The following is a 27,048-nucleotide window of genomic DNA, read 5'->3' as shown; positions in this document are numbered from 1 at the left end:
TTGAAGAAACACATTGAAAGAGTGTACCCAATAATAATAATAATAATAATAATTGGAGATCATTAAAAAAAACTAAAATTTCTATGGATTAATGTAGTTCAGATAGTCATCGCAAGTGCCATCGTGTGCATCTGTCTCTCCTGCAAGTAGAACCTGTGGGTCAGTGCAGCAACAGTTGGAATTATAATTTTTTCCAGTACAAAAGTAAATGGGTGATATAGAGAAAAAGATGCTGCACAAGCCATTTACACTGTTGTTTATCACATATTTTTCTATGGTGGAAAAACAAAGATTTTTTAGCCTTTCATACTGGATTTACCAAGCAACTTAGCTACATGATTTGGGTTACGAAGCTGTTAGCTTGCATTCAAGAGATGGTGGGTTTGAACCCCACTGCCAGCAGCCCTAAAGATGGTTTTTGGTGGTTTTTTCCTTTTCACTCTAAGCAAATGCTGGGGTTACTTCTCAGTTATGGCCAAGGTCGCTTCATTCTTAGTTTGACCTGTTCTATCCCACTGTCACCATAAAATCAGTTAGTGTCGGTGCGACGTTAAAAATATATAGCAAAAAGAGAGTACTGGATTAAACTCTGCTTATGTTCTGCCTGATAGAAGGAGTATTTCCTCATTCTGGCATTATATCAAGAGTATACGCCACTCGTTTGTCAACATAGTTTATAATGTCGGATCCCATTACATGTTTAACTACAGATCCTTGGACATGTAGGAATACAAAGAGCTACCTAACAGTTACGTTTTTTATACATAACAGTTTCAGAGTATTAGTTCTCGGAGTTTAAATGGTTCATTGCAAACATTTTATAGGAATAGTTAAGAATGTGAGTGATGAGCTGGTGAAAGGGACAGTGGGAAAGAAGAGAGAGAGAGAGAGAGAGAGAGAGAGAGAGAGATGAAGAGATAAAGTACTCCTATTTGCGTACTTCTTAAGGTGAGGCCACGGCCTGCAGAGGCAGCTGAGACTATTCCTCCCAAAAGTTGACCTTTAGCTTGTATTATATTACGTTTATATCCTAATATTCCAACCTAATACTACAGTGTAATGGAAAAGACATAGGAATGTGATATTGGAAAGTAACCATTTGTCCCATCCCTACTGAGCACCCGATTATTGGCGTGCTATATTAAACTAACAGTTTGCACTTTTCCCTTCTGAGTTAAGCAAAAGAGACATTTGGTATTGGTTTGTAAATTATGTAGTTATAATAATCAGGAGTGACAACTGCTGTAATCTCAGGATAGCGTTCTAGCTCCTCTTCCATGTAACTTATAGAGATAGACTTTCCACAAACTCTGACACTCAAAAAAATGACTCCAGTAGAAAAGGGAAGGAAAATCAGAGGAGAGGAAGAAACAAAATGAGGTGCCCTACATATGATACAAAAAGACAAAATTTGATGTTATTCTGAATCCAGAAGGAATATATCTTTAAAAAATTGCTTAATTAGGTAAGGTAAGCCTACTTACCAATTGGATAGTAAGTTACTTAACCTCAGTAATAAATTTAGCCTAAAAATATTTTTTTGGATGGAAAATCTTAAAAATGCTACAGTTTTTCCTAAAAATGATACATAGGTATGGCATTTTCACATAAATACTACAGGTAGCAACTTGAAGTCCTAAAATGAGACAGAGGATGCAAAAAATGCTATTTATAACACATTTTTCTGCAACTCTACTTTTGGGAAATTTATGGCATTTAACCCTCAATAACTTGCTCTACTATTCCACCCACCAAAACCCCGTGTGCGGTCTTTTCAACTGCACAGATTCTTTGAGTTATATTAATCCCAAAATTATTGTTCAAACACACAGTAAATTTAAATTTTGGACCATGGATTTATTGTACAAATGTATGTCTTGCATGTTGAAAGTATTTGGCATTATAAGGTAGCCTACTACACATAACAAAAATAGATATTCTGCTCATTAGTTTATGAAGAATATTTGGCAATCAGAACTACTTGTTATGAACATCGTTCATTAGAGAATACAAATCTAGTTGAAATTTATTTCTACGAAGATAAAATGAAAACACAAATAAAACATTACAGAATGAAAACCCATTCAAGACACACCCAAACTTCAATGCGTGGCCGAGAGCGTCTCCTAGGGTCTTGTGGCGGGCGAGGTGAAGGGCCTGTTGACTATCTGGGTCATGTAATCCATCTATGAAGGTCTGCCTATCCAGCTATTCGAGGAACTCTTCCGGTGCTGAAGGACAGGCCAGGCGAACGAGACTGGCAACATCTGTCTCGAATTCCTGGAGTGTCTCCGTACTCTTCTGAGTTCTGGTTCGAAGCTGGGTCTAGAATGCCTGTTGTAGGTGGCGATCTCCATAACAGGCGTCCATATGGGCTACTAGTGCTATTTAGTTGTTCTGAGTGCCTTCTGGTAATGGCTGTAGTACAATGAGGGCTTCCCCTCTCAGAGCCACGACGAGGACTGTAGCTTTGTCCCCTTTACTCAAGTGGTTAGCGGAACAGGCCACCTCAAACTGTCGCAGGTACGTACTCCATCGTACCTACTCGTCAAACGTTGGTGGTGTCACCTTAGTCAAAATTGGTACTGCAGACGATGGCCCATCCACATAGGTCCCGTCTCGTAAGTTATCACGTAGTTGGGCGACTTCTCTCTTCATGTCCTGGCAAATACGAAGCGTTGAATTTTTGAGTAGCTATTTTATTGTCAACCATCCCTATCCTTCCATCAATTTTCTCATCAATTTGGACCGTGTTCATCTTGTCTTCAAGTTCGTCTTTCACTTTAGTTATTTCTGCCTGCAGAATATTCTTTATCTTGTGGTGACCCTGCTCAATCTGTCTCTGTACATTTTCTACCTTCTTCTGGCCTTCTTCCATCTTCTCCATTGTCATTTTGTGACCTTCTTCTGTCTTCTTTTGCCCATCTTTCATCTACTTTTGACAGGGGCGAAGTGTTAGGGGAGACAGGGTAGACAGCGTGTACCCTTAACATTTTGTGAAAAAAATATTGTCTAGTTAATTCAATTACTTTTTAGAACATTAAATATTTCCAGATTCGTGACATTATTGTATTCCCCGCTTTACTTATTTTCGTCTGACTTCGGCAATGCTAAGGCTCGCATTAGTTACAGGAAACACGTAGGCGAAAGTAGACGCTGTCCATTCTGTGTATTTTCCCTTTGATTTTCAACGTTTTCAAATAGAGCAACACTAACGCTATCTGTAGGTGCTGACTGTGGAACTATGACTTTCCTATAGCGAGATGTCTCCGCCCAGTAGACAGACTTACCAGCGTCTCTTCTCGCTCTCATTGGCTAGTATTTGGATCTCTCTTATAAAGGTGCTCTTATTGGCTACCATCTTAGACATGCTTTTAATGTTATTAATTTGAATTTATATAAGACACGTCTAAAAATAAATTAATAATATTTAAATACGAAGTATAGTAAACTTACAGCTAATAAATGAATGACAGCATCAAAACCCTTTAAGTATGTGCATTTTCTTGCCCGCCAATATTAGTTGCGGTATTATAACCCCAATAATTATTGGCTTGCAGTCTTAATAAGGTACTCCAGAGTACGCATATGGAAAAAAATTGCTTAACTTGATGCTGTATATTCCGTTAAAGTCAGTTTCTAGTGAACGCACTATGAGTGCATTCAAATGAATTAAAACTATTTAAGGAATTGGATGACCAACCAGAGACTGTCTAACTTGGGAACTCTAGCTATAGAAAAGAAATTTCTGTGGAATCTTAGCAAGACGCCTGACTTCAAGACGAGAGTAATAGATATACAGTATTTGCCGAAATGAAGGACAGGCGGATTAAACTCATTTACAAGAATATTGTTTAAGGTGACTTGTACGAACAACTATTTATTTCATATTTCTCTTATTAAATCTACATAACAACGAAATATATTGCTATTTTTATTCTAAAAATATGTTGTTATTTGACAACTCCCGCAGCCTATTTCGTCTATATTTAAAAATAAAGCAAGTGCACGTAGGGTTATAGGTTGTTATAGTGTTTGTCTTATTTTCAGAGTCATTAATATAATACTGAATACAGATGTATGCGTCGAAAACAAAATTCCATATAATAATATGATAAAAACAGTTTAAATAAAAGAAATCTCTGTCTACCCCCTTACTTAGTTCACGCTTTGCCACTGCCTTTTGATTGCCTTCCATCTTCTCCTCCACATGCAACTCGTCAATGCTCACCTAGGCTCCATAGCTGTAGCACGTTACAATAAAGAAAGAAAAAGATAATATCCACCTTTTCAATACTATATATTACGTGAAAATTTTACATTTTTGTTAAATCATCACGTTTTGGTACATCTGGTGCCGGTTTCGACAAAATTCCATGTCATCATCAGCCAAGAACAATTACACAAAGACAAAATACATTGATCATGACTCCCATAGTAATATCACAATAATAGTTGAAGAAATATACATGATAAAGCTAAAATGATATTTATATATACAAGCTGATTGTCAGTGAGAAAAAAATGGTTATTTTTGTGTGGGGTGTACACCTTAGTATTACTAATTAAAAGAATGACTAGTTAAAAGCAATTAATTCTACTTGTAGCAAAAAACAATTGTCAGCTTTTGATCTATGTTGCCTCTATCTGTTGAGCAGTTGGATTCATATTATAAGGCTTTATAGCGATGTTTGATATATTAAAAGAAGTGAACAAACACTTCGTCAGAGTGTTCCATATGAATAAATGCACATTAAAAAGTAAAATTATTCTAATGGGGCTGCAACTTGGACTTAACAAATGAAGAATTTTTAATGTATTGTCCAATGTAACCAATGGATTAGTTGTCACTGCAAGTTGATGTTGACAAGCAAAGTGTCCATTGGAAAGTTCGGTTTACACTGTGATATGTTTGTTTATATCGTATTAAGGAGTAGGTTGAACGTAGTAAAGTAGCCGAGGCTCTTGTTGAATTGGTACTTGAAGAAAGGCTCTTATGATGCGAGTTGTAAATACATAAGTTGATATAGAAAGGTCCTGAACCAAGACGGAACCTATAAGAAATGAGACGCGATTTAGAATTACGTAAACCCGGAAAAAATATATTATTAAAGGAAAAGGAATAGAAGACTCACCTCAGGTGCCAAGTTGATAGCAGATGTAATGGGGAGGAACTGACAGACTAAATGTCGAGGGATGGAGCTTCGGAGGGGATGGGGAGGGGTGGAGTTTCTAAGTGGAAGGAAGGGGAAGTGCGGTAGAGGCGGGGCTATAATCGGGTGGGCGCGGACGGCGGTAGGGGTAATATGTAAGTGTGTTATGTATAGTTTTGAAGATTTATTGATTTTTGGGTATTTTAAGATTATTCAATATTTTAATAAACGTATCAAACAAAATCGTGGGTTTTTCAGAAAGGTCATTGAGATTAAAGTTTGGATTATGGTACTGATCAAGTGAAATATAAGATTGTTCAGTTAAATCAAGTACGGGGCCTAAGCCATAAAATTTATGTTTATAGTCGTTTATATGTTGACCTACTGCGGAAAATTTTCTGTATTTGATTGCGTTTACATGTTCTGTGTATCTGATTTTGAATGATCTACTGGTCTGTCCGAAATAAGTACTGTGACAGTCGTTACAATGAAATCTATAGACACCTGACTTATCAAAAGGGTTAGAGGTGTTAATTAAGTTAGAGTTATGTAAAATGTCTAGGTTTCTATTATTAGTTCTGAAAGAAATGTTGATATTCTGTTTCTTGAATATGTTTGTAATTTTATGGATGTTACAGTTGAATGTAAAAGATGAAAAATTTTTTGATTTAGTTGTTTCTTTAAGTAGGTTAGATTTTGAGCGATGTCTGAACTTACTAATTATACTTTCTATAAAATTGTTATTGTAGCCATTATGAAATGCAATATCGCGTGTAGTGTTTAAGGTCTGATTTTGACATAGGAATATTAAATGCTCGGTGTACTAGGCTGTTGTAAATGGCCCGTTTATGATTAAGGGGATGAATAGAGTCCTGTTTTATTGTTGTTGCAGTATGTGTGGGTTTTCTATAAATTTTATATTTAAAAGAAGAAGGAAGCCTGGTGATAGTGAGATCTAGAAAATTGATGGCATTATTGACTTCGGATTCTAGCGTAAATTTAATGTCTGCGTCGATAGTGTTTAGGTGTGTTATAGTAGTAGCTGCGTCTATAGTTCGTTGGTCCATAATAATGAATACATCATCCACATACCTGGACCAGAAATGTATATTGTTAAATGTTGCATTTTTGTCTATTTTTGTGTGTTCTAAAAAGTCTAAGTATATCTCTGCTAAGATTCCGGACGCTGGTGAACCCATAGCTAGTCCGTTCTGCTTCTATATTATTTTGTCAAATGTGAAGTAGTTATTACTGATTAAAAGCTTCAATACAGACATAAAATCAGATATTTCAAGTTGACTAAGTTGACTAAGTTTTGAGGGATAATTTGCAAAAGTTTTTCTGGTTTTATACTTGTGTACATGTTACTGATATCAAACGAGTGTAAAGAGTGATATGGTTGAAGTGTAAAATCATCAAGCTGTTTAATAAGTTGTAATGTGTTCTTTATAGATTTCTTTGAATGAAAAGTGTAATGTTTTTTAAGGAATTGTTGAGTGAATTGTGCTAGTTTATATAAAGTTTATATATAGTTTACAATAGGGTGTATTGGGACATCAGTTTTATGTATTTTAGGTTGTGCTTTGACGGTGGGTAGTCCTGGGTTCATTTTAATAAGTTTACTTTTTTCGCTGTCAGTTAAAAGAAAGAATGTATTTTTGAGTGTCTGCTTAAGCTGCCGTTGGATAGCTTGGGTTGGATCTTTGTTGATTATTGTAAAAGTACTGTCTGTGAAAAAAAATTTTGTTTTATATATATGTATTCTGTTTGATCCATTATTACAGTGGTATTTCCTTTATCTGTCTTCGTAACGATGGTGTGGGTATTTTTTATTTTATTTTTGAGTTGAATAATCTTTTTTTCTATCTTCGAATTGTGATTTGGTTATGTTCGAGGTAGGTGATATAAAGGTTTTCTTTAATTGTTTATTAGCTTCGTATCTGAGCTCATCCTGTATATCAGAAAGCATCTTTTTGATCACTGCTTCTGCCTGATCAAACGCTAGTCTATACAATGCGTTCTCTTCTGTACTTCTTTCATTTAAACTTGATTCAAAGTTTTTTTTTTTTTTTTTTTCCAAGATAAATTTCTAAACTTTCTAAAACATTCATGAATTTTCCCTTATAGCCAATTTATGAAAGAGCATATGATTGCACTGCTATTTGCATTACGTCGCACCGACACAGATAGGTCTTATGGCGATGATGGGATAGGAAAGGCCTAGGAATGGGAAGGAAGCGACCATGGCCTCAATTAAGGTACAGCCCCAGCATTTGCCTGGTGTGAAAATGGGGAAATTACAGAAAACCATCTGCCAACAGTGGGATTCAAACCCACTGTCTCCCGGATGCAAGCTCACAGTGCGCGCCCCTAACCACACGGCCAACTCACCCGGTAGCATATGATTGAAAAGAATCATAAATTTACAGACATTTCTAATGACATGGAGTTAATACATTCGGCCAAAAAAAGGAAAATTCATGAATGTTTTGGAAAGTTTAGAAATTTATCTTGCACAAAAAAAGTGACTTTGAATCAAGTTTAACTGAAAGAAGTACAGAAGAGAACCCATTGTATTGACTAATGTTTGATCATTTAAAGAAGAAAAAAGAAGAAAAACTTGAAGATCTTAAATTTATTTAGGTATTTTCATTTCAATTCATCAAAATATTAAATTTTATGTAATTATCATTTTCACACTATTTCATTAGTTTCTTTATTAATTGACTAGCTGATGTACCCGTGCTTCGCTGCGGGATTCTCAGAAAGACTGACTTTGTGGTTTTCCTAACTGAAGCCAATATACTGTAGGTCATTACAAAAACGTCAGCAAGACCAGAAAGGATAGAATTAGAAATGAAGAGATAAGGAAAAGTATTCCTTACAGGAATCTTGAAACTTCAAGACAGGAGAGAAACAACAAACCCCGAAAGAGGTGGACAGATTCAGTGTTGTAGTACCTAGAGAAGAGGGGAGGAAAACCAGAAGATGTACTTCTAAGGAGAAGAGTGGTGGAGAACAGGCAGTGATGAAGGTCCTTGATTCACAATCCGACCTGGAAAGCTGGAAATGGGAAATGAAGATGATGATTCATTGTTATGGTGAATTAGGATATAGGATACAATACTCCTTTAAATTGTAAGAAAAACAAAGTGTGTTATATTGTTTTATTCCTTGAATTGACATCACTGATGAAGGGAATGGATATTTTTCCTGAAACATGTATAATAAAAATAATTTTCAATCATTAAAAGTGTATTGACAAGATGGACCCAACAAAAACTATTTTAAATTGTTTCTTTAATAGATTTGTCTGTGTTGTCGTATTTTCATTCTTAAAAAAAGGTTTTGAACATAATAACTAACTTATGTAAAAAATTAAATAATGTTAAATAGGCATAGATGAGAAGGCCACTAGACTGGTCCAAGCTACCTTGACAAACATCACCTCCAAAGTCAAGTTCAGGGGTGAACTCTCTTAGAGCATTCCCATCCAGACAGGAGTCGGACAGGGAGATGGTCCCTCTTGCATCCTATTCAACTGTGTACTAGAAAAGATCATCAGGGAATGGACTGCCACATTGTCATCAGAAGCAAGACTGAAGCTTGGGCTCAAAAAAGACAATCTCAGGGTACCCTGTCTAGCCTTTGCTGATGATCTCACCCTACTGGCCAACAGCATGGAGGAGACTACTCACCAACTACAGAGACACTACAGTATTGCAGCAAAACCAGCTTGAGGGTTAACCTACAGAAGATGGAGTTTATCACTAATATAAAGCAAGCTCCTTCTACAATCCCACTATGAAACAACCCATAAGTCAAGTTCCTGCAGTTAAATAGTTAGGAAAATGGATCTCAGCAAGCGAGAGCAAAACTTTGGCCATAGACACCAGGTGCACCAAGTTAGAGAGGGCCTATCATTCCTATAAAAACATCTACACCTCCAAGTACCTGAAGCTGAAGCACTACAATTCAGTAGTTAGATCCTCTACACCTCTGAATGCCTCTTGATGAATCAAAAGGGCCCACTCAGGAAACTAGAACTTAAAGAGAGGAAGATCTTGAGGAGGATACTAGGACCCATAAGAGAGGAGGATAGCACATACAGGATCAGGAACAACAACGAGCTCTACGAACATCAAGAAAACAGAGTCACATGTATGGGAAGAAGGCGACTGACCTCTATGGACACATGACCCTCCTGAAACCCTGCAGGCTCAACAGAATCTTCACAGCGACAAGTAGGGGAAAGGCTTCCAAGACCAAATGGATCGCCTCAGGAAAATCAGACCTAAAAAAGCTATAGATCCCATTAGAGACCACAGAGAACCAATCTCAGTACCGACAGGCCATCCTACAGGGAGTTTTCCCACTGTCCCTCACAAGCAAAAATTGTACAGGAACCACCAGACCTAAGTGGACTGATGGAAGGAAGTAGGCACACAGCCAGAAAATAAAAGCTTACTGGGCCAAAAAAAAAGCAGAAGACCACAGCTGAGAGTTAAGACGAGCCCATTGGTCCCTAGTAGGCCAAAACAAACCAAAAAAAAAAAAAGGGAAAAAAAAGTTAGTTCATGTCTGTGGTGTAGTGGTCAGTGTAATTAGCTGCCATCTCTGAAGGTCTGGGTTTGATTCCTGGCTCTGTCACGAAATTTGAAAAGTGGTACAAGGACTGAAACAGGGTCCTCTCAGCCTCAGGAGATCAAATGAGTTGAGGGGTTCAATTCCCACCTCAGCCATCCTCGAAGTGGTTTTCCGTGGTTTCCTACTTCTTCTCCAGGCAAATGCCGGAATGGTACCTAACTTAAGGCCACAGTCGCTTCCTTCCCTCTTTCTTGCCTATCCTTCCAATTTTCCCATTACCACAAGAGGCCTGTTCAGCATAGCAGGTGAGGCTGCCTGGGTGAGGCACTTGTCCTTCTCAGCAGTTGTATCCCTGACCAAACGTCTCACACTTCAGGACACTGCCCTTGAGGCGGTAGAGGCAAGATCCCTCACTGTGTCCAGGGCAAAAACCAACCCCCGGGGGTAAACAGATTAAATAAAAAGTAAAAATAAATAATCATCATTAAGGAATGTTGATTCATCTTCTTCTTCTTCCTGGTCCTTTCCCCAATTTCTTGGGATTGACACTGTGTGTGGGATTTGGTCCAGTTTTACGTTCGAATACCTTTCCCGACATCAACCCTATATGGAGGGACGTATTCGCTATTGCGCGTTTATGTGATAGTTGGTAGTGTACATAAAAATGTGCATTAAGATGAACACAGACATACAATTCCTAACCATAGGCTGTTAAAACCGACAAGCCAACCGGGAATTGAACCTGGGGCCTTCTGAACAAATGGCCACTATGCTAATCATTCAGTCAAGGGGCCAGACAGAAAAACATAGTAAGTTGTGTTGAGAAATATATGCAAATGTATGTTTTTATTGCATCTGCATATCTTAATTAAAAGTAATTATATGTTTCATGTTATATTAAGATTGATGGTTATGAATTTCATGTTTTTGGTCCGTATTGAACTGAGAATAATATATAAGTAATAATAATAATAATGTAAATGTTTCCACCTTTTCAATACAATATATTCACAAAATTACAAAATTATACGGTACTAGTTTCGACCCATCCAGGGGTCATCATCAGCCGTATTGGAGCAAAGATCATTTGTGGTGAAATCCTAAGACAATATTATTTTAAAGAATAACAAGTGAAATGAGATGTTATGGTAATAGTTAATAATACAAGGAATGTACATACTAAAAGGTTTTTAACAAAAAATAAAGTATAAATGGGGTGTTGTAAAAATTATAATCATGGAAATCAGTAAGTTCTTGTATTGAAATGAAATATGGCTTAGGAAGAGGGCTTAAGGTGGGGCTGAAGGGTGCGGGAGAAAGTGTAATTGTCTTGGAAAAGTACCTTTGATTAAATTTAGGATTGAGTTTAGGTTGGCTGCATTATTGTTTCTGAGGAAAGTGATAAATAGATCGAAGAGTATGTTGGGTTTCTCTGAGATTTCATTGAGATTGTGACTGGCATTAAAGTATTGGTCTAGGTGTATGTAGTAATTTTCCATTATGTTCAGTAAAGGGCCCTTGTTTGCTAATACGAGGATGTCCATGTCTTGTTCAATATTGGTGAAATTATGGTTATAATCTTGCATGTGTTGGCCGATGGCTGAAAACTTGTTGTATTTTATTGCGTTAGTGTGCTCGTGGTATCTGATAATGAAGTTTCTCCCGGTTTGCCCGATGTAGGTTTTTTTACAGGTGGTACATTTGATCCTATAAACTCCTGATTTTAAAAAACTGCTGGTCTTGTTGATGTGTGAAGTATTGTATAAAACATTCATGTTCTTATTGTTGGTTTTGAAGGCTATTTTAACGCCTTGTTTCTTAAAGATGTTGGTTAACTTGTAGATATCATTGTTGAACGTGAAGGTGGAAAATGTTAGAGGTTTGGTTATTTCTTTTTTGAGGGTAGTTTTTGGGCGATGTTTGTGTTTATTGATTATCCTTTCTATAAAATGATTGCTGAAGCCGTTGAATTTTGCGATTCCGCGGATTGTGTTGAGTTCGTTTTTTAGATCTTTATTGGACATAGGTATGCTGAAGGCTCGGTGAACTAGGCTGTTGTATGTGGCTCGTTTGTGGGACTGGGGGTGCACTGAATCTTGGCGAATGGTGGAGGCTGTTTGAGTGGGTTTTCTGAAAATTTTATAACTGAAAGAATCTGAGTTTCTAGTGATGGTTAAATCTAGAAAGTTGATTTTTTGAATTGATTCGGATTCTAGTGTGAATTTGATATGAGGATCAATATTGTTGAGTCTTAAGAGGGTGGTGGGTGCGTTAATTGATTTCTCATTCATGATTACAAAGACATCGTCGACATATCTGGCCCAAAAGAGAATGTTTTCGAATTCGTTGTCAATTTTGGTGTATTCGAGGAAGTCCAGGTATATTTCTGCTAAGATACCTGAGGCCGGTGACCCCATTGCCAAACCATTTTGTTGATATATGACATTGTCAAAAGTGAAGAAGTTATTGTCGATGATAAGTTTTAATATTGTGATAAAGTCTTGTATCTCTAGTTTGCTTAAGTGGCTGTTTTTGTTTAAATTGTTTATAATTATCGGAATTAATTTTGATACTTGTATGCTTGGGTACATGTTTACAATATCGAAAGAGTGGATGGAGTGATCCGGTTGCAAATTGAACTTGTTTAGTTTTTCTACTAGCTCAGATGTGTTTTTAATAGACTTTTTGGATAAGAATTGATAATTTTTTCTTAAGAAACATTGGATGAATTGTGATATTCTGTATAAGGGGCTCGGTCTATAGTTGATAATTGGCCGGATGGGAATTCCGGTTTTGTGAATTTTGGGAAGAGCTTTAGCAGTGGGGAGTCCTGGGTTCATATGTATGAGTTTGGATTTTTCTGTTCGGTAAATAAAAATGAAGTGTTTTTAAGAGTTTGTTTAAGTAGTTTTTGAATTTTTTGGGTGGGGTCTTTTTTGATTATGGAAAATGAGCTGTCTGTGAAAAAGTTTTTTGTTTTTTCAATATATACTTTTTTATCCATGATAACTGTTGCATTGCCTTTGTCAGCTTTAGTTACGATGAGTTCGTTGTCTTTAATTTTCTTCTTGAGGGCGTATATGCGCTTTTGTTCAGCAATTTTTTCTTTATTATTGAGGTTATTTGCGGGGTTGGTTAAATTGTGGAGGATATCAGCAAAATGCCGGAAGACACGCAAAATGAGGTTAGAACCGATGTTAAAAGGAAACTGACTGATATCCTCCACAATTTAACCAACCCCGCAAATAACCTCAATAATAAAGAAAAAATTGCTGAACAAAAGCGCATATACGCCCTCAAGAAGAAAATTAAAGACAACGAACTCATCGTAACTAAAGCTGACAAAGGCAATGCAACAGTTATCATGGATAAAAAAGTATATATTGAAAAAACAAAAAACTTTTTCACAGACAGCTCATTTTCCATAATCAAAAAAGACCCCACCCAAAAAATTCAAAAACTACTTAAACAAACTCTTAAAAACACTTCATTTTTATTTACCGAACAGAAAAATCCAAACTCATACATATGAACCCAGGACTCTCCACTGCTAAAGCTCTTCCCAAAATTCACAAAACCGGAATTCCCATCCGGCCAATTATCAACTATAGACCGAGCCCCTTATACAGAATATCACAATTCATCCAATGTTTCTTAAGAAAAAATTATCAATTCTTATCCAAAAAGTCTATTAAAAACACATCTGAGCTAGTAGAAAAACTAAACAAGTTCAATTTGCAACCGGATCACTCCATCCACTCTTTCGATATTGTAAACATGTACCCAAGCATACAAGTATCAAAATTAATTCCGATAATTATAAACAATTTAAACAAAAACAGCCACTTAAGCAAACTAGAGATACAAGACTTTATCACAATATTAAAACTTATCATCGACAATAACTTCTTCACTTTTGACAATGTCATATATCAACAAAATGGTTTGGCAATGGGGTCACCGGCCTCAGGTATCTTAGCAGAAATATACCTGGACTTCCTCGAATACACCAAAATTGACAACGAATTCGAAAACATTCTCTTTTGGGCCAGATATGTCGACGATGTCTTTGTAATCATGAATGAGAAATCAATTAACGCACCCACCACCCTCTTAAGACTCAACAATATTGATCCTCATATCAAATTCACACTAGAATCCGAATCAATTCAAAAAATCAACTTTCTAGATTTAACCATCACTAGAAACTCAGATTCTTTCAGTTATAAAATTTTCAGAAAACCCACTCAAACAGCCTCCACCATTCGCCAAGATTCAGTGCACCCCCAGTCCCACAAACGAGCCACATACAACAGCCTAGTTCACCGAGCCTTCAGCATACCTATGTCCAATAAAGATCTAAAAAACGAACTCAACACAATCCGCGGAATCGCAAAATTCAACGGCTTCAGCAATCATTTTATAGAAAGGATAATCAATAAACACAAACATCGCCCAAAAACTACCCTCAAAAAAGAAATAACCAAACCTCTAACATTTTCCACCTTCACGTTCAACAATGATATCTACAAGTTAACCAACATCTTTAAGAAACAAGGCGTTAAAATAGCCTTCAAAACCAACAATAAGAACATGAATGTTTTATACAATACTTCACACATCAACAAGACCAGCAGTTTTTTAAAATCAGGAGTTTATAGGATCAAATGTACCACCTGTAAAAAAACCTACATCGGGCAAACCGGGAGAAACTTCATTATCAGATACCACGAGCACACTAACGCAATAAAATACAACAAGTTTTCAGCCATCGGCCAACACATGCAAGATTATAACCATAATTTCACCAATATTGAACAAGACATGGACATCCTCGTATTAGCAAACAAGGGCCCTTTACTGAACATAATGGAAAATTACTACATACACCTAGACCAATACTTTAATGCCAGTCACAATCTCAATGAAATCTCAGAGAAACCCAACATACTCTTCGATCTATTTATCACTTTCCTCAGAAACAATAATGCAGCCAACCTAAACTCAATCCTAAATTTAATCAAAGGTACTTTTCCAAGACAATTACACTTTCTCCCGCACCCTTCAGCCCCACCTTAAGCCCTCTTCCTAAGCCATATTTCATTTCAATACAAGAACTTACTGATTTCCATGATTATAATTTTTACAACACCCCATTTATACTTTATTCTTTGTTAAAAACCTCTTAGTATGTACATTCCTTGTATTATTAACTATTACCATAACATCTCATTTCACTTGTTATTCTTTAAAATAATATTGTCTTAGGATTTCACCACAAATGATCTTTGCTCCAATACGGCTGATGATGACCCCTGGATGGGTCGAAACTAGTACCGTATAATTTTGTAATTTTGTGAATATATTGTATTGAAAAGGTGGAAACATTTACATTATTATTATTATTACTTATATATTATATTAAGATGACTGGAACATGTTTGTTCGTGCAATTTTTGGTATATACATATTTTGGATGTTGAGCCTATTTTGATGCTAAGAGCACATTAAGTGCACATTTATAAATTCTTATAGTGATAGTGATGTGGACATAAACCTTACAAAGGAAGTGTCACATCTTTCTTGCTGAAATCTACCTTGGAACATTTTAGCTGCCTATTTTCACTGCAAAGCCCTGAAATAAATCCCTGAATTATGCATATAAACAATAGCAACGTGATATTAGTTACAACAGCCAACATTGGAGGAGCGAGCAGAAAAGTTTCTTTTTTTTTTTCCAAGTTGCTTTACGTCCACCAACACAGATAGGTCTTATGGGAACAATGGGAGAGGAAAGGGCTAGGAGTTGGAAGGAATCAGCCATGGCCTTAATTAAAGTACAGCCCCAGCATTTAACTGGAGTGAAAATGGAAAACCAAAGAAAACCAACTTCAAAGCTGCATACTGGCCGCACTTAAGCGACTGCAGCTATTGAGCTCAGTGAGCAGAAAAGGACAAGGTCGGTAATACAAGAGGATGGCAATGAGCAAGTGAGGCAGGCATGTCCAGCTGTGCCAAATTACTGTCTAGTCGTGTATGATTCCAGCTTTGATTTCAGGGCCTTGCGGTGGAAACAGGCAGCAAGCATGTGGTCTTCTCATAGTACATCAGTTATGTCAACAAAGTTTCAAGGTAGGTTTCAGCACGGCCGACTGGATCCCTCGCTGCGCTCCTTATACCGGCCATGACAATCGCTTGTGAAGCCCAGCATAAAGCTGCAATTGGAAAGTTTCACCATAATGCCGCTGGAGCGCTGGCCTACTACCCACTGACAGGAAGCTGTATACCGCAAATTGCCACATTTCCAGTTTTATTTATATGGTTTTGCAGTCGTAAATTTTGGCAATGTGTTCGCAATGAGGTGCTTGTTAGCTTGATATTGAGATCTGAGAGTTATGCGCTAGTGATTTTTTTTTTTTTTTTTTTTTTTTTTGTGTAGTGTGGTGATTATATTTTTTAAATTGTGTTTACAAATCTTGGAATCTGTGACATTCTTGAGCACCTTTTCGTACTTCGAGCAGAAATTTTATGGAGACAAGAACGAAGTGATTTCTCGCTGTAACTTTGTCCTGAACAAGGATTTTAATTTATGCGCTAATTCATTTTTTAATGGTGTGGTGATTGCTTTTCTTTAACTGTGTTAGGAAATATTCGAATATATATTGCTGTGTGCCTTTTTTGTATTCCGAACAGGAAAAAAAGAGCAAAGCGACACTATCATTTCACGAATTCTCTATAGACCAGGACAAAACTACGGAGTGGCTAAAAGCAGGTAGCACTCTCATCTTAGTTTTCCGTTTCTATTTCGGGCATTTACCTTTGTTCTTTCTTCCTTTCTTTCTTTCTTTCTTACTCTGTTTACTCCTCCAGGGTTGGGTTTTCTCTCAGACTCAGTGAGGGATCCCACCTCTGCCACCTCAAGGATAGTGTCCTGAAGCGTGAGACTGCGGGTCGGGGGATACAACAGGGAAGGATGACCAGTACCTCGCCCAGGCGGCCGCAACTTCTATGCTGAATAGGGGCCTTGTGTTGGGGATGGGAAGATTGGAAGGCATAGACAAGGAAGAGGGAAGGAAGCAGCCGTGGCCTTAAGTTAGTTACCATCCCGGCATTTGCTTGGAGGAGAAGTGGAAAACTATGGAAAACCACTTCGAGGATGTCTGAGGTGGGAATCGATACCTCCCTCTACACAGTTGACCTCCCAAGGTTTAGTGGACTCCGTTCCAGCCTTCGTACCACTTTTGAAATTTCGTGGCAGGGCTAGGAATCGAACCTGGGCCTCCGGAAGTGGCAGCTAATCATGCTAATCAGGTATTTTTACCCATGAATTTTCTTTCATAGAATAATCGTTTAGGCGGTGTCGTATTTGCCATATGACAGCAACACAACACATTTTTATCCAAGATAATCTGAACTTTAACATTTAAACATTGACAAGTAAGAATCACTACTGCTATGACGGTAAGGCCAACGTACGAAGTGGTGTTACCTGAGCAATGGGGCCGATGACCTAGATGTTAGGCCCCTTTAGACAACAAGCATCATCATCATCATCATTGAGCAGAGAACAGTTTACAATTTATTTACTCAAAATACTTTCCTCTCAGTGAATTTTTTAAAATTATTCTTCTTCTCCTTTCGCTATTTGTTTTACATCGCACCGACACAGATAGGTCTTATGACGCCGGTGGAATAGGAAAGGGCTAGCAGTGGGAAGAAACCGGCCGTGACCTTAATTAAGGTACAGCCTGATGTGAAAATGGGAAACCACGGAAAACCATCTCCAGGGCTGCCGACGGTGGGGTTTGAACCCACTGTCTCCCGGATGCAAGCTCACAGCTGCACGTCGTGTGGCCAATTTGTTCCACCCAACTGCATTTCAAGTAAAAATTATTGTCTGAATTTAGCACGGCCAACTTGCCTGGTATTTAATATTCTAGTGAAAGGTATGAATGAAATGTAATCTGAAACTATATATATTGAAATTATAATTTAAACATGTTTGAGTCAAAATATTTATGTTATGCATACAACGAATATGAAAAAGTAAGACTTTTATGTTTTGTCCAGTCCCCTTCCTGAGAGCAGCGCTTGAAGAATTTTAAAACTCTAATTGAACAAGGACTCTTAATCTCAATATTAACATCAAAAGACAAAAGTATTGTGGTAAGTTCTGCTATGTATCTAAATGCCATGATAATAAAAACGATTACTATTATTCCTCACAATTAAGGAACGTTGGTTGGACTACTCCATCCTCCGCAGTTTCATTTCACGACGTTATTCTGGCACATATCAATGAAAATAGCCTTTAGTATTAATCATTTTAACAATATTAGTCAATGTTAGTTATTTTATTCCCTAAATTAAGATACATCGGCAATCAGAGTCAATATCAGAACGTCAACTGGACTAAGTCATCTCCCCACAGTTTCATTCATTTTGGAAAATATCAACGAAAGTAACCTTTAGGATTAATCATTTTAACAGTATTAACCTATGTAACATTCTCCATAACTCTAAATTACGATAAATCGGCAATCAAAGTCGATATATTTTCCATAAAGTACGTATTTCTACCGCAAATAGATCGGCCGCCAGCGCCACGTGTTGAGGTGTGTAACTACTCTGATTACAGTGCGTGGACCCGATTGTCAAGGCCGGTAAGGAGCTAGCTAGAGCGACGCATCAAGTCGGCCGTGGTTTCAGCATGAAGAGTGTGATACTCCCTTTGTTAGCTTATTGCCTGATTTTAAGTTATGCACAGAAACCTCACAAGAAGTGAGGTGACAAAGGTATTATTTTTACGGACAGAAAGGGTAAGCTGAAACCAGAAAATATGGAGAAAATTATAATATCTCTTGAGTTTTTACAAAATCAATTTTTGCTGAATAGTAAGAAAGGGTAGGAATAATGTGTTTATCTTTGGAATTTTTTTATGCTATTTGCTTTACGTCGCACCAACACAGATAGGTCTTATGGTGACGATGGGATAGGAAAGTCCCAGGAATGGGAAGGAAGTGGCCGTGGCCTTAATTAAGGTACAGCCCCAGCATTTGCCTGGTGTGAAAATGGGAAACCACAGAAAACCATCTTCAGGGCTGCTGACAGTGGGGTTCAAACCCAGCTTTCAGCTAACGAGAGATTTTCTGATACAGTCCTCAAAACTAATTACAGTCTACAGTATATTAGGTCTTAAAACCACAGTAATGTCCATAGTCAAGAGATAAAAGCAAGCTTTAGGACTCTCAAACAGTTGTCTGTGTCCATATCTGGTAGTGTCCATATGTTGCTACCTTCAAGTTCTGAAAAGAAGAAAAAACATATTCCTCTTGTGGCCAAGTCTAAGTATGGTATTATTCCATCCTTCCCTAATGTATATTAACATTTAGTAGATGCCAGCTCACAGCTGTGTGCTCCAAACCGCACAGCCAACTCGCCCGGTATCTTTGGAATTAAAAAACTGAATATTTCATATTATGTTGCTAATGTTTTGTTATTTCATTCAAAAACATTTTGGTGCATATTATGGTGAATATTTTGACATATTATTGTGTATATTTGGGCATTGTACAGTGCATATGTGAATGCATATTTTTGGATTTTCTATGCATATAAATTCTCAACACTAGTAATAAAGCTATTGGAACAGTTAACTAGGTGAAAGGAGAATACAAACAGTCTTATAATAAACTACATAAGTTATATTCAATAACTTTATTTCATTCTTTTTCAGAATTTGTGTTTCATATAAGAAAACTCACAATAAAAAAATTTATATCACACACAATAAAAACCATAAAAATATAAATAACATGATTAAGAGAGAGATGTGGAAGAGAGCAAGAACACAATTCAGTTCTAATCCAAAATTCATTAATTAGTGATTCAGTAAATGAAAGAGTAAGTGTCGCTCTCTCGCCCAACACAAAGTCTAGAAATATTTTTTGGCTGAATATCCATTAGAAATATCAGTCTTAAGGCTATCAACAAATAGAACACCCAAAATTAATTCTATTTACTCAAACAGCAGAGTCCAAATTACACACAGAAATTGTACAAATTTTCTACTGTAAAAACAATGATTCACTCTGTTATTATTGCTACAATAAAATATAAAAGAACACAAAAAATAACTTCATTGTAATATAAATGAAGTATTTCAATACAATGATACAACTCTCTTCTCAGCATGCATTCTAATGGTTTAATAATGGGCATGCTGCCAATCATAAATGCTGAACATCCATCTCAAGTGAGAAATCAACGTTTATTCACATACACATTTATTCACACAAAATAGGTTTTTTTTGCTAAAACAGCTTGAGCATGTAGAAATGAACTGAGCATATACCATACCTTGTTAAAACAAAGTACCTAATGGGCATCTCCCGCATTACAAAAATAATTATTACAGAGTTTATATAAGTATAGAAAAGGAACAGACAAGTGTCAAATTAAGTCAGAGAGAGTTTCCACGTTTGTACTCGTCTCCTATTCCTGTCGCTCCCTCTTCCCACATAGACCTACTATTGTGTTCATCCTATTATATTACAAAAGTTTATCATACTGACAATGGAATAGTGAAACCTCTCATTTACAGTCACCTAAGGGATGTAACAATTTTGTCCATATCTGGGAAGTGTCCTTTATTAGGAGGGGATGCCCAATCTCTAACTGTAAATTTATAACATGCATTATTCATACATTCACTCTTTAATTCTTAATACACAGTTAATGCTATTAAACTTTGAAACGGAAAGGGTCAAAGGAAAGGAAACTATCATGCAATTTTATATGCCTAAATCTTATGCAATACTGTATGTGTGTCTTTCCTACACAGAAATTATCCGCAATTATCCTCCTGCACTCAATAACTTCAACTGTTTTGCAAATTATCACACCTTTATGTTTAGATCCCATGAAATTCAAGACAAGGCAACTGACGAGTGATGAGAAAAATAAAGTTACAGCATGTGTCATATTGGTTGTGGTAACTGGAATTTGGACACATCAGTCAGACAACATTTTATGACTATCTTCATTCACCCACTTTCAGCTCACGAGAGATTTTCTGATACAGTGCTCAAAACTAATTACAGCCTACAGTATACTAGGTCTTAAAACCACAATAACGTCCATAGTCAAGAGATAAAGCAAGCTTTAGGACTCTCAAACAGTTGTATGTGTCCATATCTGGTAGTGTCCATATGTTGCTACCTTCAAGTTCTGAAAAGAAGAAAAAACATATTCCTCTTGTGGCCAAGTATAAGTATGGTGTTATTCCATCCTTCCCTAATGTATATTAACATTTAGTAGAATATTGCCTAGTATTTTTCAAAGCTAAGCTTTGTTCTTCCCTTTCCATTTTTAACTACCATATCACAAATAAAAAGCAAACAATCTTGCAGTTAGCATTACTACTGATATCACGACTACAGCAACAGGACCTCCAGGTTTGTATGGAAGTCAAACGGTGGAGACGTAACTTTCTATTTTTAAAACTCTCACATTTTCTGACAAAAGGGAAGGCTACCTCTCTCTTTGCGTAGTACACAAAAGTTCTCTCCACCATTCCAGCTGCTCTGAGCTCTAAAGACTCCCAGTTCTTTCTTCAAATCACAAGGATCACAGCCAATTTACATTAAAATGAATTTCATATGCTTCATGTAATCTTGTTACTAATTAATAATTTGGTACAGCAGTTGGTGTGGTAAACATCCACAGATAAGGAAGACAGAAGCAGAACTGAGAGTCCATTCAGAATTTACCAAATCAGTGTGAGATGTTTACCACTACCTTCCCACAACAAAATATTATATAAACTATACCACATATTACATGCAAAAACATTCTGATTAAAATAACTCTATAACAATAACACACATTAAAATTTAAGCCATATTCAGTAACATACTAAACAACAGTAAACTGCTTTCCAGACATAGGTACCTTATAAATATTTGTACAGGCTTAAATCAATTTCCAATAATTACTTAGCAACATTAGCAAATCAGTGCGAGATGCTCATGTAATGCTGCCATTATCTACCAACAACAAAATTTTATATAAACTACGGTATACCACATATTTAATATTATTACACGCAAAACCATTTTGACTAAAATAACTCAAAAACAGTAATACATATTCAGAACGTACTAAACCTACAAAAAAAAAAAAAAAAAAAAAAAAAAAATCAACCTTAATTTCATTCATTAATTGTGTTATGAACATATAATATGATGAGCATTTCTAAAACTAATATTCTTTATTTACTTTTCAAATTCCATATAACTTTTCTTAAACTAAGTTTAGTTTAAATCTAACATGTCAATACAGCATGCATTAGGACGATTTCAGATTAACTGCAGCTTTTCAACTGCAATCAGACTACAGAATCCACCATTTATTTTACTTTTATAAAGAGAAAACGTCATCTCAATCGCTGGCACCAAATATAGTACCGTATTGGTCTGAAGATAAGCCACAGTGTTGAACCACATTTGGGTCATAAAAAGTTGAGATGAAGGCCCTGCAGTTCTGTTTACAGGCAGCTAAGAGTGTTCAAACAAAAGTACTCCAGCCTATAATATTTGTTCAAATGTCAACGTTCTCTTTCATATGTTAATAAAGATCTGTAAATAATCAATTTTTACATCACATCTTCAGTAGTTGGCCATTTTGTCAAGGAGCTTATCCATAGGTTGCTGACCACTGTCTTAGAGCTTACATCAACAGTCAAAGGTTTCTGTGATTCTACCACCAGGGGAAAATAAGATAAACTTCCAGTTTCTTCCCATTCGTACATTGTTGGTGATTTTACCGTATATGGTTGGTTCAACTCCGCACTAATTTCATCAAAGAAATGGATGAATAAGGTGCTTGTGAAAGTGAAGCGGCAGAACAACTGAGAAAAATTGAAATAATATATTTCCAATGAATGGGATCAAGAGATTTTTACATATGCTATGCTGAAAGTTAAAAGATCAATATTAGTGGAAAATGGTGTTATCAGAGAAGCTGAATTTGGAGAAATAGTTAACAGATTCTATTATACTTTCATAGTTTTGGCACAGGCCAGAGCAAAGTGTAGCTTCAACCTAAGTCCCAGTCTCATCCATGGCTGTGACAATATGGAAGCTGCTGGGGTATGGGTGGTGCTGAGTAATGACATTTGGAGCACAATTAGTGTCTGAGTGTTATGAAAGGTGTTGCTCATAGGATCAGTCGTGCTACAGTAGCACCTTCTGATCCAGTGAGGAAAGAAATGGCAAACTACCTCACTTCTCATCTTGCCTAGTACGCCTCATTTGGGCTCTGCCATTGGTTTTTGCAGTTCCCTTATAACTGCATAGCCTTTGGTGGTGCTATTTGAGGATCCAACCAGCCTCTGGGCTGATGACCTAACAGACAGACTTTTGGGGAACATACTGAAAACTGATTATGTCATTTTATGTACTTATTGTATTTATCATAGCCTAGTTATTGAGGACACTGGCTCCGTGTTGTAGGGGTAGTGTGTCTGCCACTTACCAGAGGTCACAGGTTTGATTCCCAGCCAGGTCAGATTTTTACCTGGTTCGAGATCCATTGAGGAGCTATCTGGTCCCGGTCTAGAAAACCAAGAATAATGACCATGAGGATTCATCGTGCTGACCAAACGACACCTCGTACTCTGTAGGCCTTCAGGCTGAGCAGTGGTCGCTTGGTAGGTCAAGACCCTTAGGGGCTGTTGCGTCATGGGATTTGGTTTAGTTATTGTAAATAGTATAGCATTAGATCAATGTCCGCCTCCATACCGTATCGGTTAGCATTATTAGCTGTCCTCAGGAGCCCGGGTTCGATTCCTGGTACTGCCAGAAATTTAAGATTGGCAGGAGGGCTGGCCTGTGGTTAAATTGGTACATGCAGCTTACCTACAATGGGGGTGTGCCTGAAAAAATCTGCACCACAAGAGGATGAGGACACAAATTTAGTTTTGTCCGCCTTTGTAGCATAACGATTAGTGTTATTAGCTGCCATCCTCGGCGGCCTGGATTCGATTCCCGGTACGGCCAGAAATTTAAGATTGGCAGGAGGGCTGGTCTGTGGTTAAATAGATACATGCAGCTTACCTCCAATGGGGGTGTGCCTGAAAAAAGCTGCACCACCACAGGATGAGGACACAAATTTAGTTTTGTCCGCCTTTGTAGCGTAACGGTTAGTGTTATTAGCTGCCATCTTCGGCAGCCTTGGTTTGATTCCCGGTACTGCCAGAAATTTAAGAATGGCAGGAGGGCTGGTAATATGGTTGAAATGGTACATGCAGCTCACCTTCATCAGGGGGGGGGGGCTGAAAAGAGCTGCACCACCTCGGGATGAGGACGTGAGATTACCAAATGTTTAGATAAAATGTTGATCCATATCATCTTTAATTAGTGTCCCGTTTTTTAAATTTTGGTACTCGTATCACCCTAGGTTAGATGAATCTAACGTGTAACAACGCTGGGTCCAGCGGCGTATCCTGGAAACAAGACGTGGACTACCACTAGACTTAGGTTACCTCTTTTCGATAGTTGGTTTAGCGAACGTCAAGCCTCAAGCGTTTTGAACTGCAGCCAATATCCAACGGAGTAACCTGCTGTGTAGTCAAGACTGTTTCACGGCCCTGGCCTCTGCTACTGCTAATACTCAACCCCTGTTCAGTAGAAACGGTAGCCTAAGGTTTAACAAATTAAAGTCCGGCTTTGTGGCGAAATGGATAGAATGCTTGTCTTTGGTCCGATGGGCCCAGTTTAATTCTCAGAATTAACCTCCATCGTACACTTAATTCCCCTGGCTTGGGGACTGGGTATTTATCATGTCTTCACCATTCCTTTCATCCTCATTAGGTCACCACCAAGCCTATACCGATACCATGCATTATTATTGTTGTTGTTTTTGAATTATACAGCATTACCAATGGTCGTACTCATTCGCTGGCTCATTAGCTTACTTGGTAGATCAGTGGTGGTATCCGACCCATGATCACGGGTTCAATTCCAACCAACCGATCTATATCATCTGATAGCCAAGCAGGCATCAATTTTTGGTAATGAGACAAAGTCTCTCATAGTGCATTGGCACTGCCGGTGGCTCCAAGTAGCCTACACAGTGGCCTCCACGGTATGCACTAGCCATGCGTCTTGGTGGGTGTGCTATGTACCAACTGATGAATCCAACTTAGCACACGGGGCGAAATGCTGGCAACCAGGAATGAGTTAGCTGGAAAATTTATAATGTCCAATAATGGACCATTATAAATTTACTGATTCGGGACAAATATTTCAGGTTCCCTATAGGAATCAACATCTATATCATCAGAAATACGAGCAACGTTTTATCTCATTGCATCAAGTTTTGTAAATAGAACAATGTGCCAGATGCTTACATTATAAGGTGCTTTAGATTTCTATCATTCTCATTTGAGGTTTGGGCTTCACCAATAGCCTTGATAGCCCTCAGTATACGCCACTGGCTGTGTACATCAGAACAAGGTGTTCTAGCCTGGTGCAGGTCTTTAGACTTGACGCTGTATAGGTGATCTGCGCGTCTGTGAGAATGGGGTCCTGCCTATGATGAATTCTTACACTAGAGATATATATATATTTTTTTTTTTTAAACGCACGCACGCACGCGCGCGCGCACACACACACATACACACGCACACCACCCCCAACCCCAAGCCATTGGAATTAACCAATGAAGGGTTAAAATCCCTAAACCCTACCAGGAATCAAACCCGGGATCCCTTAGGTCAAAGTCCAGCATGTTTACCATTTAGCCATGGACAGACTCCTTACCATTGTACCTATTTTATGATGATGCACAGCAACAAAAGCAAATATGCTGAATTTGTAGTTTTCTGAAAAATAAAACAGTTTTGTGTCTTATCAGTCTCTTTCTTCCCATTCCTTTCCCTCAGTCCAACAGCGTAGCTTATTTTTAGTCCAATACGGTGATTTAATTAACTTATATCACAGGAAAGTTAACTGCCAATTTTTGAAATACATTCCAAATTCCAAGACAACAAAAATAATACAAAAAATACACTGCCAATACCTATTTAGTGATGAGCTACACAATAGCACCTTTCATTATATAATGAATACTTCCGCTAAACAGGTACCAATTACACAGCCTAAACATTAGAGGGTTGATCATGCTTAAAAATAATTCTATATCTCTCACCATTGTCATTTTATCAGCTGCTGAAGTTAGCAAATCAGATCATTTCACAGAAGAATTTAATGGGCTTTGTGCAGCACTGTTGCTAAATCAGCACATGACTTAAGAACGGCTTGAGAGTCATGCCAAGAAATCTTTTTTTTTTTTTTTTTTTTTTTTTTGCTAGGGGCTTTACGTCGCACCGACACAGATAGGTCTTATGGCGACGATGGGATAGGAAAGGCCTAGGAGTTGGAAGGAAGCGGCCGTGGCCTTAATTAAGGTACAGCCCCAGCATTTGCCTGGTGTGAAAATGGGAAACCACGGAAAACCATTTTCAGGGCTGCCGATAGTGGGATTCGAACCTACTATCTCCCGGATGCAAGCTCACAGCCGCGCGCCTCTACATGCATGGCCAACTCGCCCGGTTGCCAAGAAATCAGCATCAAACATGAACACACTGTTGGTTTCAGCAATGCTGGTCTTATGCTATGTACAGATTTACCAACAGTGCCATGCAAAAGCCCATTTGAATTCGCCCGCAAAGTGATCTGACTGGCTAACTCCGGCAGCTGATAAAATGACAATGGTGCGAGATATCAAATTATTTCTTTCAAATTATTTATCAGCATGACCAACCCTCTAATACTGATATATCCGGTTCATGTTGTTTCTGACCACCCTGTATTTAAGTACTTGTGTTATCATTACCACAATTAATTCATTATAATAAGCACCCAAAAGGTTATAAATTTTTATCATGCATATCACACAGAGTAATCACAATAATTTAATAATTTTCACTAAGAGAGGTGCAAGGAACTAAATATAAAATTGTACTTCAAGGTCTTTAAATCTAAATTAAAAGAAACACATCAGAGAAACTGGAAATGAAATTGTGTATACATGAAGTGCACAAGTATACTAGTTTTCATGGTAAACAAGAGAAAAACTGAGTTTTAACTAACATGCTGATAACAATTTTCCGAGACTAATATTAACTGTTTTTTCACAGTATATGTAATGAATATAATAACCAACTTTCTTTCCATATAATGTATAAAGTAGCATACCACATCATAAACAGAGATGTGGTAAAAACAGTGAAAGAATGAATCTA

General features: G+C 37.4%; 1 protein-coding gene and 1 long non-coding RNA gene across 2 annotated transcripts in view; one reads left to right on the top strand and one right to left on the bottom strand.

Moving 5' to 3' along the window:
* LOC137501180 (putative serine protease F56F10.1) overlaps positions 1-27,048 on the bottom strand; it is a 519,998-nt gene that overhangs the window by 302,411 nt on the left and 190,539 nt on the right. The window lies entirely within an intron of this gene.
* On the top strand, positions 10,700-25,374 carry LOC137501275 (uncharacterized). The gene is made up of 2 exons (XR_011018451.1): positions 10,700-11,047; positions 21,197-25,374. It is a non-coding gene; the product is annotated as an uncharacterized lncRNA (long non-coding RNA).

Source organism: Anabrus simplex, chromosome 6 (assembly GCF_040414725.1).
Source record: "Anabrus simplex isolate iqAnaSimp1 chromosome 6, ASM4041472v1, whole genome shotgun sequence".
Lineage (NCBI taxonomy): Eukaryota > Metazoa > Arthropoda > Insecta > Orthoptera > Tettigoniidae > Anabrus > Anabrus simplex.
The sequence above is the reverse complement of the archived record's forward strand: the minus strand, read 5'-3'. Positions and strand labels throughout refer to the sequence as shown.